This window comes from Rattus norvegicus, chromosome 1, assembly GCF_036323735.1.
Source record: "Rattus norvegicus strain BN/NHsdMcwi chromosome 1, GRCr8, whole genome shotgun sequence".
NCBI lineage: Eukaryota > Metazoa > Chordata > Mammalia > Rodentia > Muridae > Rattus > Rattus norvegicus.
The window spans coordinates 122010393-122027369 of record NC_086019.1 but is presented as its reverse complement, the minus strand read 5'-3'; the positions used below and the strand labels follow the sequence as shown (position 1 = coordinate 122027369).

The following is a 16977-nucleotide window of genomic DNA, read 5'->3' as shown; positions in this document are numbered from 1 at the left end:
CAATGGCCCCCTTCCCCTTGATCGTTCAATCTGCCCCATCAAGGTGAACATTAACATTTCAAAGAGCTGATAGTATTGTGGATTATTGGTGTGTGGGAATAATGGCAGTCAAATTAAACAAATACAAATATTTGGTTGGTATACAGATGCTACATAAAAATAATATTCCCAAGAGAATTTAAATAGGTTCTGCAATGCCCTGAAGGATATGAAGTGATAAAAGCACTTGAGGATTAATATACAGATTATCATCAGGGGGAAATCACAGCTGGATGAGTTCTGATGCAATGATAGTTATAATAAAGAAAAGCTGATTCCAAACTAGTTTTAATATGGTAATGTGGGTTATCTTTCACATAACACACACACACATGCACAAATACTACAAACACACACACACGTGCATATATATATGTATATATATATATATATATATCAGTGTTACAGAATAATAAATTTTCATTTTTTTGAGATCTAATAAAGTAATCTAGTTTGAATATTTACTGTCCTTTATTGTCTTTTGATATGTGTTATTTTTTCTTATTCTGAGGAATAAGGTAAGATATTTTTGTTTTGGAGTTGCCTGTAAGTAAGACTGCCAAAATTGTTTTCCTTAAGTAGATCATTTCATCTGTTTTATTTGCTTGTCATGTTAAAAATATATTAATATGTAAATATCCAGGGGTTATGAAAATATCACAGGATTTTTATCCCTATAACATGAATAACTGTAAGGGGAATAGTACATTATTCATGCTAAAACTATTAGGAAACTGAATTACAGACAATTCATTGGTATTTGGGATTTTCATGTTTCTCACTTGTTTTATTGTAAACTGTTAGACAGTGATACATGGATTTCACTCTGTGGATATAGATCAGTATCCTCTAATCTTCCATATGTCTCAATTGGGTCAGATCATTGTTTCGACAATCCCTCCATATTTGCTCTGTGTGCATCCCTGTATTTCTAGGAGATAGGAGATATTTTGGGTAAAATGTTTGGAGTGGGGCTTGGTCTCCTTGTCCCTCACTGCGTGAACTCTAGAATTAGGCCTTTAGACTCTACATGTCCTGAGAGAAGTATTTAAATTATAACATATTCTTTCGTTATCTCTTCTGTAATTTAGCTATGTACTGGACTGTGTTTGCTTCTGTCTGGGGGGAATCCATCTTTCCTTGTGTACCAGGGTGGAATGGAAAGAATGAAGCTTAGCTGGGCAAGGTCCTTTAGAGAGGAAAGCGGTCTGCATGAGTGTTGGATAACTGGCCATCTCCAGAGATGGTTTTCAGAGAAATAGGTCTTCTTTACTGGGGGTTTGAAGAGATATCAAAACTTTGAGGAGAAGATAAGGATTAGGGGGTGGATATATAATTAGCAGTGACTGAAGTGCTAGGAAAGCTTCATTGGCATAAAGAAGATTTCCAGATTCTCAAAGTGCGAGTGGAAATTTGAACATTAAAGACTATGTGACTATCACGCGTTTGATGGAGGTAGGGGCATAAAGGCCTTTTTGCACTAGAACATGCAGGCCAGAGCAAGAAGATAAACATTCCTACTCCTCCTACTGTTCTCAAGATGAGATTTTATGGCTTGGAAAGGCCTTACCTCACTCTTGCTCCTGGCTGGCTCTCCCAGGGCTTGCATTTCTGGTCCCAAATCTTCTAACATATCCATACAGAAACTGACTAAGAGAAAAATGATGGTTCAAATAAAATTATTAGTTACAAATACCAGTTACAAAAATATTGTTACTTAAGAACAATCTTTGGCAAGTTTGGAAAGGAAATAAATTACCCTAAAGAGAAAGTACTACATTTTATACACAATGATAAATGGTTTTGAATGACCTACATTCTCAGTATTTCCAAAAATATAAAGAAATATATAAACAATGGAAATAACATAGTCAATATTGATAAGAATTGTGATCGCACAAGCAGAGGAATCTATGTGTCGATAGGACATTTGCTTCCTTCAACTGCTATTATTACTCCTGCCATTCATACTATGGACTTTAGTGCTATAATTTCATGTAAATGATGTATAAGCATCCTGTTCAATGTTGCATATAAATATTATGTCAAATACAGCAGAAGAGTGTAATATCACACCTGTACCCAGAGAGTAATTAATATTCATTTGATCTAGAATTTTTTGCTTAATACCCTAATGTCTTTGCATACCCTGAGTTCTGCCTCATATTATCTCCTTTTAAGAAATCTTTCCTAGATTCATAGTACATATAGCAACATTAGTTTTTTCAATGTACAGCATGTAGATTTTAGACAACAGGGCAACCTTTAAACTAAAGCCCATAGAAAAAATATATCTACTAGATTTCTGAGAAATTTGGAGGACTCATGAGAACATTGCAATTGTGGATATTTGGGAAGCTAAATAATAGAACCAAAAATTTTGGGCTTTTAGTACCCACATTAGCAACTTACCACCAAACCATCTCAATTAACGTCTTCTCAACTATCTAGTAAAATATTAGAAATTTACTATCAGATAACTAGCTAAAGTACAGACACATGAAAACTAAGATAGATCTATTGTCAAGTCTTATATAAAACCTATGGTAGGGGGTTGGGGATTTAGCTCAGCGGTAGAGCGCTTGCCTAGGGAGCGCAAGGCCCTGGGTTCGGTCCCCAGCTCCGAAAAAAAAAGAAAAAAAATTAAAACCTATGGTAGACATTTTCTCACTTTACATACATCTTCAGTTGATTTTTCCTCATAAAGATACTTCCAAAATATACTAGTATATGACCTTTGTTTACAATGTAGCTATACAAGTTTCTATAAATACTTCAGAGTTGGAACTTGAATTGAAATGATCCTAAATCTCTCTTACCAGATGCAGACATCCACATTTGGCTGTGAGAAAATGATCTTTCCTTTTCTGTTCCAGTAAAATTTTTTATACATCAATAAGTTTGTACCCAGATACTTCTAAATTTCTAAACATTTTGTAATTGATTAGACCTAAATTCTAGTATGATACCGCAAAAACTTATCAGCTTACATTTTGCAATTTGCATGTATTCAAATGTCCAGTATAATAGGGGAGAAAATTGCTATATTTACTTTATTTTTGGATATCAAAAATAGATTTAAATTTCTTTTAAATTATTATTCATTTCTATGTGACAAAGATAGGCAATAATTAAGGTAAAGTCATTATATGCAAACAGTTTAATCATTAGAATTAGATTTCCATTATTTTAATAATTTCATTCACTTGCTCTTGCTACTACCTCAGGCAAAGTATCTTCCTAATTTTTCTTAGTTTGTACTTTTGTCTATATTCCTTAACTTACATCTTATATCTACCAAATTATGTTTTTTGTTTGTTCATGTGTTTTGTTTCTCTGTTAGTACTGGTTACTTGATATTATGGATTTATTCTATATTCTATATTCTAATTTGTTGCACCCATTTCACCTACCTGGTTCTTGTCACCTCCATGTCACATAAATCCCCTTGTTCTCTCTCTCTCCACTTAGAAAACATACACACATAAACAGAAAACATAAATAAAGTAAAAGAAAACCAAGAGCAAAAAAACAGAAAATACATAAATAAAACCTCACAAAAAGCACATAGATACAGAGACACAGGTCCCCAGAAAAGCACCAATTAAAATACAAAATTTCATACCATAATATATGAAATCACCAGTATGGTTAAAAAATAGTACCTTATGACTCAAAAAATAAGAACTCAAAATTATTTTTGATTCACATTTTTATCTGTATACTACGTGGAAAGGGGCCTAATCTTCAGAGTGCATTCTGTGCCCAGTAAGGTACTACTGGGGTAAACTATTTTTCCAGTATGGAGAATTTATCAAATGGAGATAGCTTCTTGGTGATGGGTGGGAAATTATATATCATTCCTGCTCTCGGTGCACAGACCCTGAATAACTTTGCACTGTACAGACCATATGCATGTGTCATTATCTCTCTGTGCTCACATGTACATCAATCCTATTAAGTCTGGAAGGTAATATTGCTTTGCTGCCATTTCTCCCAGAACCATGTACTGGCCTTAGTATCTTTGTGGAATGTCTTTGTTTCAGTAGTACCAACACTATTCTGTAGGTGACAGTTAGTTAGGCACCTGCTTGTCCTCTCTATGTTCAATAGAAATGTGTTACCTTCTGCAATAGAGGCATAATCAATTAGTGCAGAACAGTCAATAGCTTAGGGAAAGGTCTGAGTCCTTTGGAGGGGGTGGAGTTAAATTAAGAAGACTATACATGGACTGACCCTGGACTCTGACCTCATAGGTAGCAATGAATATCCTAGTAAGAGCACCAGTGGAAGGGGAAGCCCTGGGTCCTGCTAAGACTGAACCCCCAGTGAACTAGATTGTTGGGGGGAGGGTGGCAATGGGGGGAGGATGGGGAGGGGAACACCCAATAAGAAGTGGAGGGGGAGGGATTAGGGGGATGTTTGCCAGAAACCAGGAAAGGGAATAACACTCGAAATGTAAATAAGAAATACTCAAGTTAATAAAAAAAAAAGAAAAAAAAAGAAAGAAAAAAAAGAAACTTTGGCCAAACATATATATTAGATATAACCAATATTTTTAATTAGAGATTTAAAGACATGACAAGAGACAACTGTATCTAAGTAGGGCATTCTCTATTCTTGGTGATTTCATTTAAATTCCTTCCATTTCTGTTAAATACTGAAATGTTTACAGATTTTCAAAATGGTTTTGGCTATTCCAATCAGTACTTACCTCTATCCTCTTGTCTTCCCATCTACTTTAACAGCCCCATGCCAATGATAACCACAAGAATGCCAAAATTATTTATATTATTACTATTCCTCATTAAATCCTTTCCTCTATCTTTTCACTAACTCTATACCGTTCATCTGTGGATTTAAGAATTTTTGCATGGCCTTGGTAAGATTAAAATCTAATATCCAAATATAATCTAATATGTACCATGTTTGTCTCTGGAGTACTCAGTATATCACCATGAGTTTTTTTCTTCTTTCTTTAATTATGAGTGCCATAATTTGTTTTTTAATATATGAGTAATATTCCATTGCATATTGTACCACATATTCATTAACCATTTTCCTACGTATGAACAGCTATGCTGTTTTTTTTTTTTGTTTGTTTGTTTTTGGTTTTTTTTTAACTAATACAGCACCAATGAGGAAATGTCCCCACAATAAGATATGGACTCACATGTCTACATGTATATAATGGTATACTTGGATCTTGAGGTACAACATTCCCAGGTACCCAAGGTAAAAATCATACTGCTTTCCAAAGGGCAGTCCTTCCACTAGCAGTGGATAAGGATTCTTAGTACTCATCATGCTCCCTAGACTTGACGGACATTTGTTTTATTTCCCTTTGGCAAACAAATAAGTGAAAGACAAAATCTCATTGTGGTTTTAATATGCACATTCCTGATGGCTAGGAATGTTGACCTTTTCTTTCAGTGAAACTATCATTTGAATGGTCAATTATGGGTCATTACCAGAAGAGATTTGTATTTGAATACTAAAGGAATAACTATGGGAAATCTATGGCCATAAGAATTAGAGGAAACAATGGAAGGATAAGTATTCAGGAAGAGACCATAGAAAAAACAGCACCCGAACTTTGAATCTGATTTCAGATGTCAGCATTAAGCAATTTCATATATATATATATATATATGTATATATGTATATATATGTATATGTATATATATATAGATGTATATAACATATATATAACATATCATATATGAGTGTATAAACACATGTATATATATATATACACACATACTCACAAATTTGTGGTTTCACCAGTAAAAAAGAGGCCAGCAAATTGCTGAATACAACTTTTACATGAATTTTAAAATCTTGTAGACCGTAAGTAGGTGAAGATAAAGTAGGAAGCACTTAGCTTCATGGGCAGATTTGTGATAGGGGAAAAATATGATGACAGGAAAAGCAAAGAGCCTACAGCAAAGGAAATGTTCATGAGAAATGAATTCTCTAGGCATAAATTACTTTTGGTTCTCATATATCTATGACAATAGAATTCATTCGTGCACTTACATCCAAAAGCCAAAAGCCAAACTATTCTTAAACGAGTGATAACCTCATATGGCTCACTGTGTCATTCACTATATGAAAACAGAAAAAAATGATGTAAGCCTCTAAAAAATATCTTAGTAGAATGCAGAGAGATAAAGAATATGAAAAAAACAGAGTTGTTTCAAAGAATTTAAATAGTCATCTCAAAACCAAATCCTATCCCTGACTTTTACATGAACTATTTAAGGTATGTTCACCTTCAGAGACATAGGAAGAATAAGGATAATGCAGGGCATTGTTAGGTGGCATATCCCATTACATACAAATTGACAGAATAATTACAGATCAATGAGAATCCCCTGAGGCTGACTGAGTTTAAAAAGAGATGGAGAGAATTGCGCAGAGCACATACAAAATGCAGATTTAAAAGTGAAACTGATTTATTTAACCATTGTTTAGATGATACTTATACTTCATTCTTTATAGGTGCATATTCTGCTATATACTTTTCATTCCGTTACATTACAATTTATATAACAGGCCTTTATTAGTTGAGGTGTTGAAGCTGGTTTTCCCTAGAATATCCCATCATTGTGAGAGTTGGCACATTTACTTTCTTCAGCCACCATTGAGGGGGCACTACTTCTAGCAACAGTAATTGCAGATACTTTCTTCAGTGATGATCATTAGCACTTCTGGATTGACCCATTATATATGCTATCTTTCATTAGGAATGAGCAGTAAGCTCTGTAAAGGGGTTGGGTGGAGGAAAGGTGGGTATTAATCTGAATGATCAGAAACAGTTGACCTACAGGTGGATCCTCTTTGCTTCCAAATGCAGGTAGTGCTCAGACGTCAGCATGAAGACAAGCCCATCCCACCCCAGGTTTGTTCTTCATGTGGAACAAAATTTTGATCCTCAAATCAACTACTCTTCAATCATTCCTCTTAGAATAATTGCTTATCAAAATTGATAATGTTTAACATTTTATAAATCCCAATCAAATCTGTTTTTGAAGAAACACAATTTTGTGAGACCAAGGGCTAAACTCAAACTCTAGGAAGAAAGTCACAAAGTTCACCTACACAAACATCATATGGCAACCCATTCCACTAGCACACAGTCAGTCAGGCTACAATAATGGAGTCAAGATACATATAGATATCGTAAGACATCCTGCAGAAATAGCTAACCATCCTGTTTATCAGTTGGGTTTGTTCCTGTGTTCTGTTCCAACAGAGTACAACAGAATGCAGTTTTTAAAATATTAACTTGTTGTCCCTTATGAAAAGTCCCAAGTTTGTTGTAACCATAATAAAAACACTGAACCCCTAAACTGGGGGCTATCACTCTGACTTGATATAATGTGGACATTGGGATACCTGGAACTGGAAGTCACAAGTAAAACCCTTACATATTTATGTCAGAAATAGCCCCAATAGGGCTTTTTGGGGTCCCTGAAGTTTGGGGATGGCATTGTAACGAACCACTTAATTCTGCCTTTTAACTTTCTACTAACAGTTGATAGATAAGCCTTTAATAGAATAAACATAATTCTGTTTCTAAAGTGTCTTTTCCTCTCATATATACTTCTATAAATACAGCCTTGAGCAATTTTTTTTAGTTCTTAACCTTCACTATTAATCTTATTCAATTCCATTGTGCTACATTTAAGATTTATAATAATGATAATAATAATAATTATTATTTATGATTACTCTTACTATTATGATGTTTATTCTTCTCTCATTCATTATACCTCATTTCCCTTCAACCACTCTATGAAGCTCTCCGGAGTATCTCTCCTCTCACTCCAGATACATTCCTCCTCCCATTCCTTTAAAAAACAAAGCAAAACAAAACAAACAAACAAACAAAAGAGCAGTTTTCATAAAGGATATGTTAAGAGAACGCCTACTTTAGCATACAAAGTTGCAGTAAGGCCAGGACCAAAATCTCTCATCAAAGCTGGGAGAAAATACCGCCAGCGGTTTAACTGTTTCTGTTTGAAGCAATTGACAGCATGCCTTGTGAGGGGTGGTATGTTTCCTTGTTAAAAATTATTTTTAAATTTTATTTCTAGACTATTTTGAAGAATGGATTTAGAATGGAAATAATTCGAAAAAAAATGCTTTCTAGACAATACGGAGGAATCGTTTTCCTTTCAGTACACTCAACAATAACTAAGATACAATTGCGGATTGTTGCTCCAATCAGTAGATCTGCTAAAGGAAGTAAGTTATAAAAGCGCTGTATGCCGCGTTGCCCCGCCCCGTCCTCCACCCCTCTCCACCCCTCCATCCCCCACCTCCCTGGCCTCAAGGAGACACAATAAGGACAAACTACAAAGACCAAAATTCCGTTCGGTTTTCAACTTCCTCTCCCGCCAAGCTTAGAAGTGACACCCACCTTCACTAATTTCCTTTGCTGGCAGGAAAACCATAGTTTCTTTTTCCTATTTTCAGTTTCAGGATATTTTCAGAATGAATTAGCAATTATACGAATAGTACAACTCCGCCTGTATTTCGGAAGTCTTGTTTTCTTAAAATATAGATTTTCATATGCGCTGAAAAGTAGGATTTGCTTTTCTAGATAAGGAAGTGTTCAGCTTTAATTGAGGAATCACAGAAGTCAAGAATCACTTCACATAATTTTAAAATGAAAAAAAAAATTGTGGTTTTTAGTAGAATCCTAGTTTGTTTTTATTTTTTTAACGTAAATTTAGATGTCATTTTTTAAAATGGAATGTGGACACAGGACATGTTTTGAATCCTGCAGTTCTTTAACGTACCTGCCAATATGTATATAAACACAGAAGGCCGGGACACATTTTATAGGATATACTTGCTTCACTGCCACATAATTTGTACTCAAGAATTATGATAATTACAGTGTATGGGGGGGGGTTCACTGACTTTAAGCAATTATTTGCCTTTTTTTTCTCTTTAAATATTTATTACTCATTTTAGACGGTCAGTAAAGCAGTTTGTTATGAAAGCAAAAAAAAATTCAACATAGTCTTTTTGTGAAGTCATTTTGGTTATATCAGAGTATAGCATAGGATATTAGTAATTAATTTATAGCCAAAGAGCAAATTAAGGGCCTGTGGATGAAAAATGACTAAATACTGAGGAAGGCTGGCTCAAAACATATCAGAGTGATAAGATACCATCTTGAAAAGAGGGAGGATGAGAAACACACTCAGATATGCAGACAAGTGGATTCTTGCTTATAGAAAAATGGTTCTTGCAAAACAAAGAGTAAAGCAGCTCTATCTAGTACTTTGACAACTACATCACAAAACCGTTTTTATGGAAGAATTGATGTGGTCTACCATTCAGTCCAAGAGTGAAAGGCCAATGAGATGTGCCCAGACCAAGTGAGGTAGCTGAGGCAGTTGAAGATATTATCTGAGGATAAATATATTGCAGCAGATAGACTATTACAGGGTCCAAATAATGTTTCTTATTAAAATAGAATTATATGTGAAAATATACATATAACCTAAATAGTAGATTCTGTATCCTGGATGAAATTTGAGTGAGGAAGATAACACTCTCATTTTTTAGGACATTTAAGTGTTTTGTTGTTGCTGCTGTTCTCATTTCTGCTGAAAATATTTTCCCTTATACTTAGAGGGATCTGTCTATAGAATTACGAAGGTGCTTGACAAATGCTCTACTTGTGTTCAACAGGAGCATTCTAATAATTAATATTTTTAAATAAGATCTTCCCTTTCTAAGCATATTTCCTCTTTCCAATAAAAAAACATAATAGTTTTCATGAATTTTACCATCAAATACGAACTTTGTCTAAATTGACTTTTACTCTAATTCTCAACATCATTATAACAAAATAAAAACGAGTGTCAAATTCCTTGAAACTTCCCTTTCCCTGGTATTTCTGATATAGTTGTGGAGGTATGCAAGGATCTGTTGCCAGTCTTAAGAACCAGGGGAATTCTGGAGCCAGGGGTAAGAACTATTTCAAAGATCTCACAACATGGGGTGATAGAAATTGTGTGAAAATGACCTGCAATTCAATCTAACATTTCTGTATAAACCTTATGTCATTTTTTCGCTTCCTCTATTTCCTCTAGTAGGCAACTATTGTAGGATATAGTTATTTAAGCTAAAGACATCTGAGGAATCAAGTACTTTCTTTCACCTGAGTAGAAATGTTACATATCTTTGAACTTTTGTAGTCAACCCTCAAACTGTAGATTCAATTGCTTAGTGTTTAATATCCTCTGAAGGTGGTAGCGGCTTTCAAACAGTTTGTATTACATTTTAAGGAAGCCAAGTATTATTATTTTGTATTGTTGTTAAAAAAAAAAACCCTTTGCCCCAAAGGAATTCTCAGTATTCAGGGAAAAGAAAATCAAAAGGAGACTGACATTCTGAAACCTCACACCAGTCAGAATGGCTTAGACCAAAAACTCAGGAGATAGAAGATGTTGGTAAGGATATGGATCACTCAAATAATTACTCAGAAAATTGGAGATACGACCTGAGAAGCCAGCTATACCAATTCTGGGCACATACTGAAAACATGCTCCAACATATAACGAGGACACATGCTCCATTATGTTTATAGCACCCTTATTTATAACAAGCATAAGTTGGAAAAAACCCAGATGCCATTCAACAGAGGAGTGGATACAGAAATGTGGTACATTTACACAAAAGAGTTCTCTCCGGCTTTTAAAAAATGACTTCATGAAATTTTTAGGCAAATGGATGGGACTAGAATATATCATTCTTAGTGAACTGACCCAGTCAGAACTGAATACACAAGGTATGTATTCACTCATAATTGGATATTAGACAAAAACAATTCCAGAATATCCACGATACAACTGAAAGACCATATGAAGGTCAAGAAGGTAGAAGACCAATGTATGGATGCTTCACTCTTACTAAAAAGGTGGAACAAAATTATCATAAAAGGTAGAGGGTGAGAAGCAAATGGAAGAAAAAATAGGAGGAGGAGAAGAAAAAGGGGGGCACAATCAGGTATGGGAGGAGATGGTCAGGAAATTCAACAGGGGAGTGTAGCAGTGTAGGATGGTGAACAGGCTCCAGAAAATCTCAAATGCCAGGAAAGCAGGGACCCAGTGGGGATGACTTTAGCTGAAATACCCAAAAATGGGGAGAGAGAATAAGGGGAAAAATATAAAGAGGTTAGGCACAGCCTGCAATTGAGGGATAGGGCTACCCATTCATCTCACCAATATTAACCTAAAATTTTTCCTGTCTAAAGGAAAGGCAGGATTGAAAAGTGGAGCAGAGATTGAAGGAAAGGCCATCCAGAGACTGTTTCACCTATGAATCCATCCCTTAAATACCAAACACAGATCCAATGGCTGAGGCATAGAAGTGTTTCCTGACTGGAGGAGCCTGATATAGCTGTCTGCTGAGAGGCTCTGCCAGAGTCTTACCAATACAGATGAAGATACTTGCAGACAAACATCATACTGAACACTGGGACCCCAATTGAGGAGTTAGGGGAAGTTCTGTAGAAGCTAAAGTGTTTTGCAACCCCAGTGGTAGAACAACAATATCAATGAACCAGAGGCACAAGAGCTCTCAAAAACTAAGGCATAAACCAAAGAATGTACATAGAGGCACCCATGGCTCCACATGCATATGTATCAGAGGATGGCCTTATCTTACATTAATGGGCGAGGAGTCACTTATTCCTGTGAAGGTTGAATACTAGGGCAGTGAGTATAGAGTTGAGGGCATAAAGAAATCAGAATCATAGAAGCAGGGCTGAAGAGAACGAGATGGGGGTGGGTTCTGGAAGAAACCAGGAAGGCAGATGACGTTTGAAATGTTCAGTACATAAAAATCTGTTAAAGTAATCCACTTAGGAAACTCATAAAAATCCATATACACAAACTCAAAGAAAAAAGTCACAGGATCAGCTCCTTAGATGAAGAAAAAGCATTTGTAAAAAATACAACAACAAGTCATGTTTAAAGTATTGGAGAAATCAGGAATCCAAGGCCATATATAAACATAATAAAACAATTTACTGCAAACCAACAGCTTATATCAACTTAAATGGAGAGACATCTGAAGCAACCCAACTGTGATGGGGTACAAAACAGGGATTCTCCCTATTCTGATGTATATTCAATACAGTACTCAAAGTGCTATCAAGAACAAAAAGGCAACATAAAGAGATCAAAGAGATATAAATTGGCAAATAAAAAATAAAGGTATCATTATTTGCATAGGATATGATACTATACATAAGCAACTACAAAATTTCTACCAGAGAACTTCGCCAGCAGATAAACAATTACAGTACTGTGGCCAGATATAAAACTAAATCAAATAAATCAGTAGCCTTCATGTATACAAATGATAAAATGGCTGAGAAAGAAATTGGAAATAACTCACTCTATAATAGACACATATAATATACAATATGTTAGGGTAACTCTAACCAAACTAGTAACTTCAAGACCTCCAGAAAGAAATTGAAGAAGGTCTCAAAAAAATGGACAGATCTCCCATGCTCATGGACTGGTAGAAATAACAGAGTGAAAATGGCCATCCTACCAAAGGCAATTTATAGATTCAATGCAATCTCCTGCAAAACCGGAGCAAAATTCTTCAGACATGGAAGAGGCAATTATCAAATTCATCTGGAAAGGCAAAAAAAAACAAAACAAAACAAAACAAAAACAACAAGAACAGCAAAACAATTCTTAACAATAAGAGAAAGAATGGATAGGGGAATTACCATCCTTGACATCACGCTCAACTACAAATTAATATTGATCAAAACTGCATGATATTGGTACAAAGACAAGTACACTGATCAATGGAATAGAATTGCCGATGCAAATATAAAACCACAAACTTTGGGAAATTGATCTTTGACAAAGAAACCAAAAATATACAATGGAAAAAAGAAAGCATCTTCAATAAATAGTGCTATTATAACTGGTTCTCTGTACATAGAAAAAATTAAAATAAACCCCAAATTGTAACTTTGCACAAAACTAAAATCCAAGTGGAACAGGGACCTCAATATAAAAATTGATATACTGAATCTAATAGAAGAGCACATGTAAAGCAGCATGGGACTCATTGGCTCAGGGGGAAATTCCCTAAACAGAATGCCAATGGATCATGATTCAAGATCAAGAACTACTAAATGGGACCTCATGAAAATGGAAAGCTAATGTAAGGCATAGGACATATTCTCTAAGACAAATCCAGCAACTGTTGTTGCAAAAATATAAAAAAATAAAAAGAAATGGTTGTCTTTTTCCCCAACTAGGTCTAAACTGCAGTGCCCCGAAGATGTCTGCTAGTCATCAGCAAGTCTCAGTCAGCGATGCATCTCATCTGCTCGGCACCATCCCATATCACACTGCTAAAGGCCTCTCTCTGAGCCTGGCAGCAATTTCTCTACCTATCTAGTTCACAAAGCAGGTTTCCATGACAGAAACACACATCCCAACTCTGTGGCAACCCAGACCAGCCACCACACACTTCCTTACACTTAAATCAGTAGACATGAAAAAACACACAACACGATAACCTCTGACCCAATTGATAAGATATAATTGCCCACCTAAACATACAAAGCCCAATACTAGCCATCCCTTAAGAACATTAATAACAACATGTAAATACACAGTGCAGAATCTTAATATCACCTGCCATATTGTCCTGTCATGGATTCTATCCCTCTCCCTCCTGTCTCTTTCTCCTTTCCATTCCAGTCTCCTCCGCTTCCTTCAAACTTCTCTCCTGCCCATCATTCCTTCTCATCCAATGACAGGCCTCCTTTTATCCTGTACCTGCCCTTCACCTGTATTTTACAAATTCAGTGTGGAGAAGGTTCTGGTGAAGTGACCTGAGTGCTGAGTATGTGACTAGGCAGCTTTCCTTGCAGCAGTGGAATTAGCATCAAAATACAGATAACTCCAGGGCAAACCACAACATTTCCCCTTTTTTGTCCAGTTAAAAGGCCTTTTCACTTAAATATAAATTGAGAAAATCATTACCATTCTTCAATTTATAAAACAAATGATACAGGTAACACCCAGTCCATCAATTTTGTCCATTAACTAAAGCCCAAAAGTTTTTTGTGAATTTACTATCCCTAAATTGACTCCCAAGCCTCCCTGCAAATCTTCCAAAATATTCTCTAAGCTCCAAGTAATGGTAGGCTGTGGGTCCCTGCATCTCTTTCTGTGTCTTGCTGTGAGGACCCTCTCAGAGGATACTCATCTTATGTTTCTGTCTGAAAGCATAGCAGAGCATTATTACTGTAGTGAGGAATTGGTGCTTGTCCATGGGATACATCTTAAGTTTTAGATTATTGTTTTACCATTTCCTGGATATCTGCTCCATCTTTGTCCCTGCATTTCTTACAGATAGGACATATTTGTGTAGAAAGTTTTCAATGTTGGATGGTCTCTTTGTCCCTCCACTTACAATCCTACCTGGAAACTGGAATTAGCCATTCAGCCTCCATTCCTCTGAAGAGAAAAATTTAAATTATGGCATATTCTTATCTGTTCTGTAATTTAATTATCTACTGGCCTCAGTGTGCTTTGTCCTTGGGGAATCCTGGCACCCTTGTATACCAAGCTTGATTGGAAAGAATGAAGCTTTGATCAGCCAGATTCTTTAGAGAATAATACGGTCTTCATGAGTATTGAATAAGAAGCCATCTCCAGGGAAGCTTTTCAGAGAAATAATTATTTTTATTGGGGTTAAGAAGAGTTATATAAATTGGGTAGGAGATAGGTGTTTGTGGGGTGAGTATACCTCTTAGCTGTGGCTGAACTTCTAAGAATGCTTTATTTGAAAAAAGAATTCTAGGTGCTTCTATATCCTCATACTGAGAGAGGAAGTTTGAGCACTAATTTAGTCACCAGACAAAGTAACTACCTAAAGGTGAGGTAGATAAGATAATAAGTTCTATGTGCTCTGGGCCAGAGCAAGAGGGAAAACAGTCCTATTCCTGTTGATCTCAGAATGAGATTTTCATTGTTTGGACAGGTGATAATCTCACTCTTGCTCCAGACAGGCTCTGTCAGTGAACTACTTCTATCTTCAAAATTATGTTCTAACATCTGCATACTGAAATTGACAAAGACAAAATAATGTTTTAAATAAAATTATTAGTTGCAAATACACATTTAAAAATGTTGTTACTTAAGATCAATCTTTAGTACATTTACAATGGAAATAAACTACAAACAAGAAAAATAGTTAATCCAAAACAAGGATAAATTATTATTGCCTACAAACCCAATACTTAAAAAATATAAAGAACTGTACATACAAAAGAAATAACATAGTCAACGTTTAGGATATATGCGTGGCACAAGCAGAGGAATCTGTGGTTAGACAGTATATTTGCTTCTTGAAATTACTACTGTTACTTCTGTTATTCATACTATGGCTTTCACTGTTAAAACTTCATATATAATAATCTAGATCTACTTGCATATAAGTCTAATGTCAAGAACAGCAGAAGAGAGTATTAATTTCGCCTGGAGCAGGAGAGTAATTAATATTGATATGATTTGACACTGGAATTTCTTTTTGTTTTCATCTTTATTATCTTGGGTATTTGTTGTTTACATTTCAAATGTTATTCTCTTTTCTGGTTTCCATGCCAACATCCCCCTAAACCCTCCCCTCTCCTTCTGTCTGGGTGTTCTCCTCCCCATCCTCCACCCATTACGTAGCCCTCCTCCCAACAATCACATTCATTGGGGGTTCAGTCTTGCCAGGACCAAGGGCTTCCCCTTCCACTGGTGCCCTTACTAGGCTATTCATTGCTACCTATGAGGTTGGAGGCCAGAGTCAGTCCATGTGTAGTCTTTGCATAGTGGCTTAGTACCTGGAAGCTCTGTTGGTTGGCATTGTTGTTCATATTAGGTCTCAAGCACCTTCAAGCTCTTTCAGTCCTTTATATGATTCCTTCAACAGGGGTCCCATTCTCAGTTCAGTGGTTTAATGATGTCATCCGCCTATGTATTTGCTGTATTCTAGCTATGTCTCTCAGGAGAGTTCTACATCTGGTACCTGTCAGCCTGCACTTCTTTGCTTCATCCATCTTATCTAGTTTGGTTGCTGTATATGTATGGGACACATGTGGGGCAGGCTATGAATGGGTGTTCCTTCATACCTTTACCAACACTTTGCATATCCTGAATTTGGTCTCCTATTAGCGATTACCTTTTAAGAAAGCTTTCTGTGATGGTTTATATATGCTCCACCCAGGAACTGTCACATTATAATGTATCACCATGTTGAAGTAGGTGTCTAACTGTGAATATGGGCTTTCAACCCTTTTCCTAGGTGCTTGGAAGCCAGAATTCTGCTAGCAGACTTTAAATGAAGATAGAGAACTATCACCTCTGCCTACACAATGCGTGTCTGGATGCTGCCATGCTCTTGGCTTCCTGATAATGGACTGAACATCTGAACCTATATGCCAGACCCAATTAAATGTTCAACTTTATAAAACTTGTCTTGGCTATTATCCACTTATTAGTCAGTACATACCATGTACATCCTTTTCAGTCTGAGTTACTTCACTCATGATGATGTTCTATAGTTCCCTCTACTTGCCTGCAAATTCCATGGAATACTTGTTCTTAATAGCTTAGTTGATTGATTGCAGATTGTAGCATCTTGCAAGTTCACCAGGAATGGACTAATGTTCCTCCTTCTACAATTCCTCCACAATATGTGCTGTGGCCTGAGTTTTTCATTGACCATTCAGATTGATGTAAGGTAGGATCTCAAGGTGGTTTTGATTTTCATTTCCCTGATCAGTACGGACTTTTCAGATTACTCTAAGTGCTTCTCAGCCATTCAAGAAGCCTCTGCTGTGAATTCTCTGTTACGAACCCCATTTTTTGATTGGGT

The 16977-nt window shown here is 36.0% G+C and overlaps 1 long non-coding RNA gene across 5 annotated transcripts in view; it reads left to right on the top strand.

Annotated features, from left to right (window-relative positions):
* Positions 1-16977, top strand: part of LOC134483425 (uncharacterized) — a 602791-nt gene that overhangs the window by 92843 nt on the left and 492971 nt on the right. For 4 of the 5 annotated variants that reach the window (XR_010060299.1, XR_010060302.1, XR_010060301.1 and 1 more), the window contains 2 exons: positions 6899-6943; positions 8142-8292. This is a non-coding gene — a long non-coding RNA (uncharacterized LOC134483425). The remainder of the gene's footprint in view (positions 1-6898; positions 6944-8141; positions 8293-16977) is intronic. The other variant, XR_010060303.1, reaches the window with a different exon arrangement.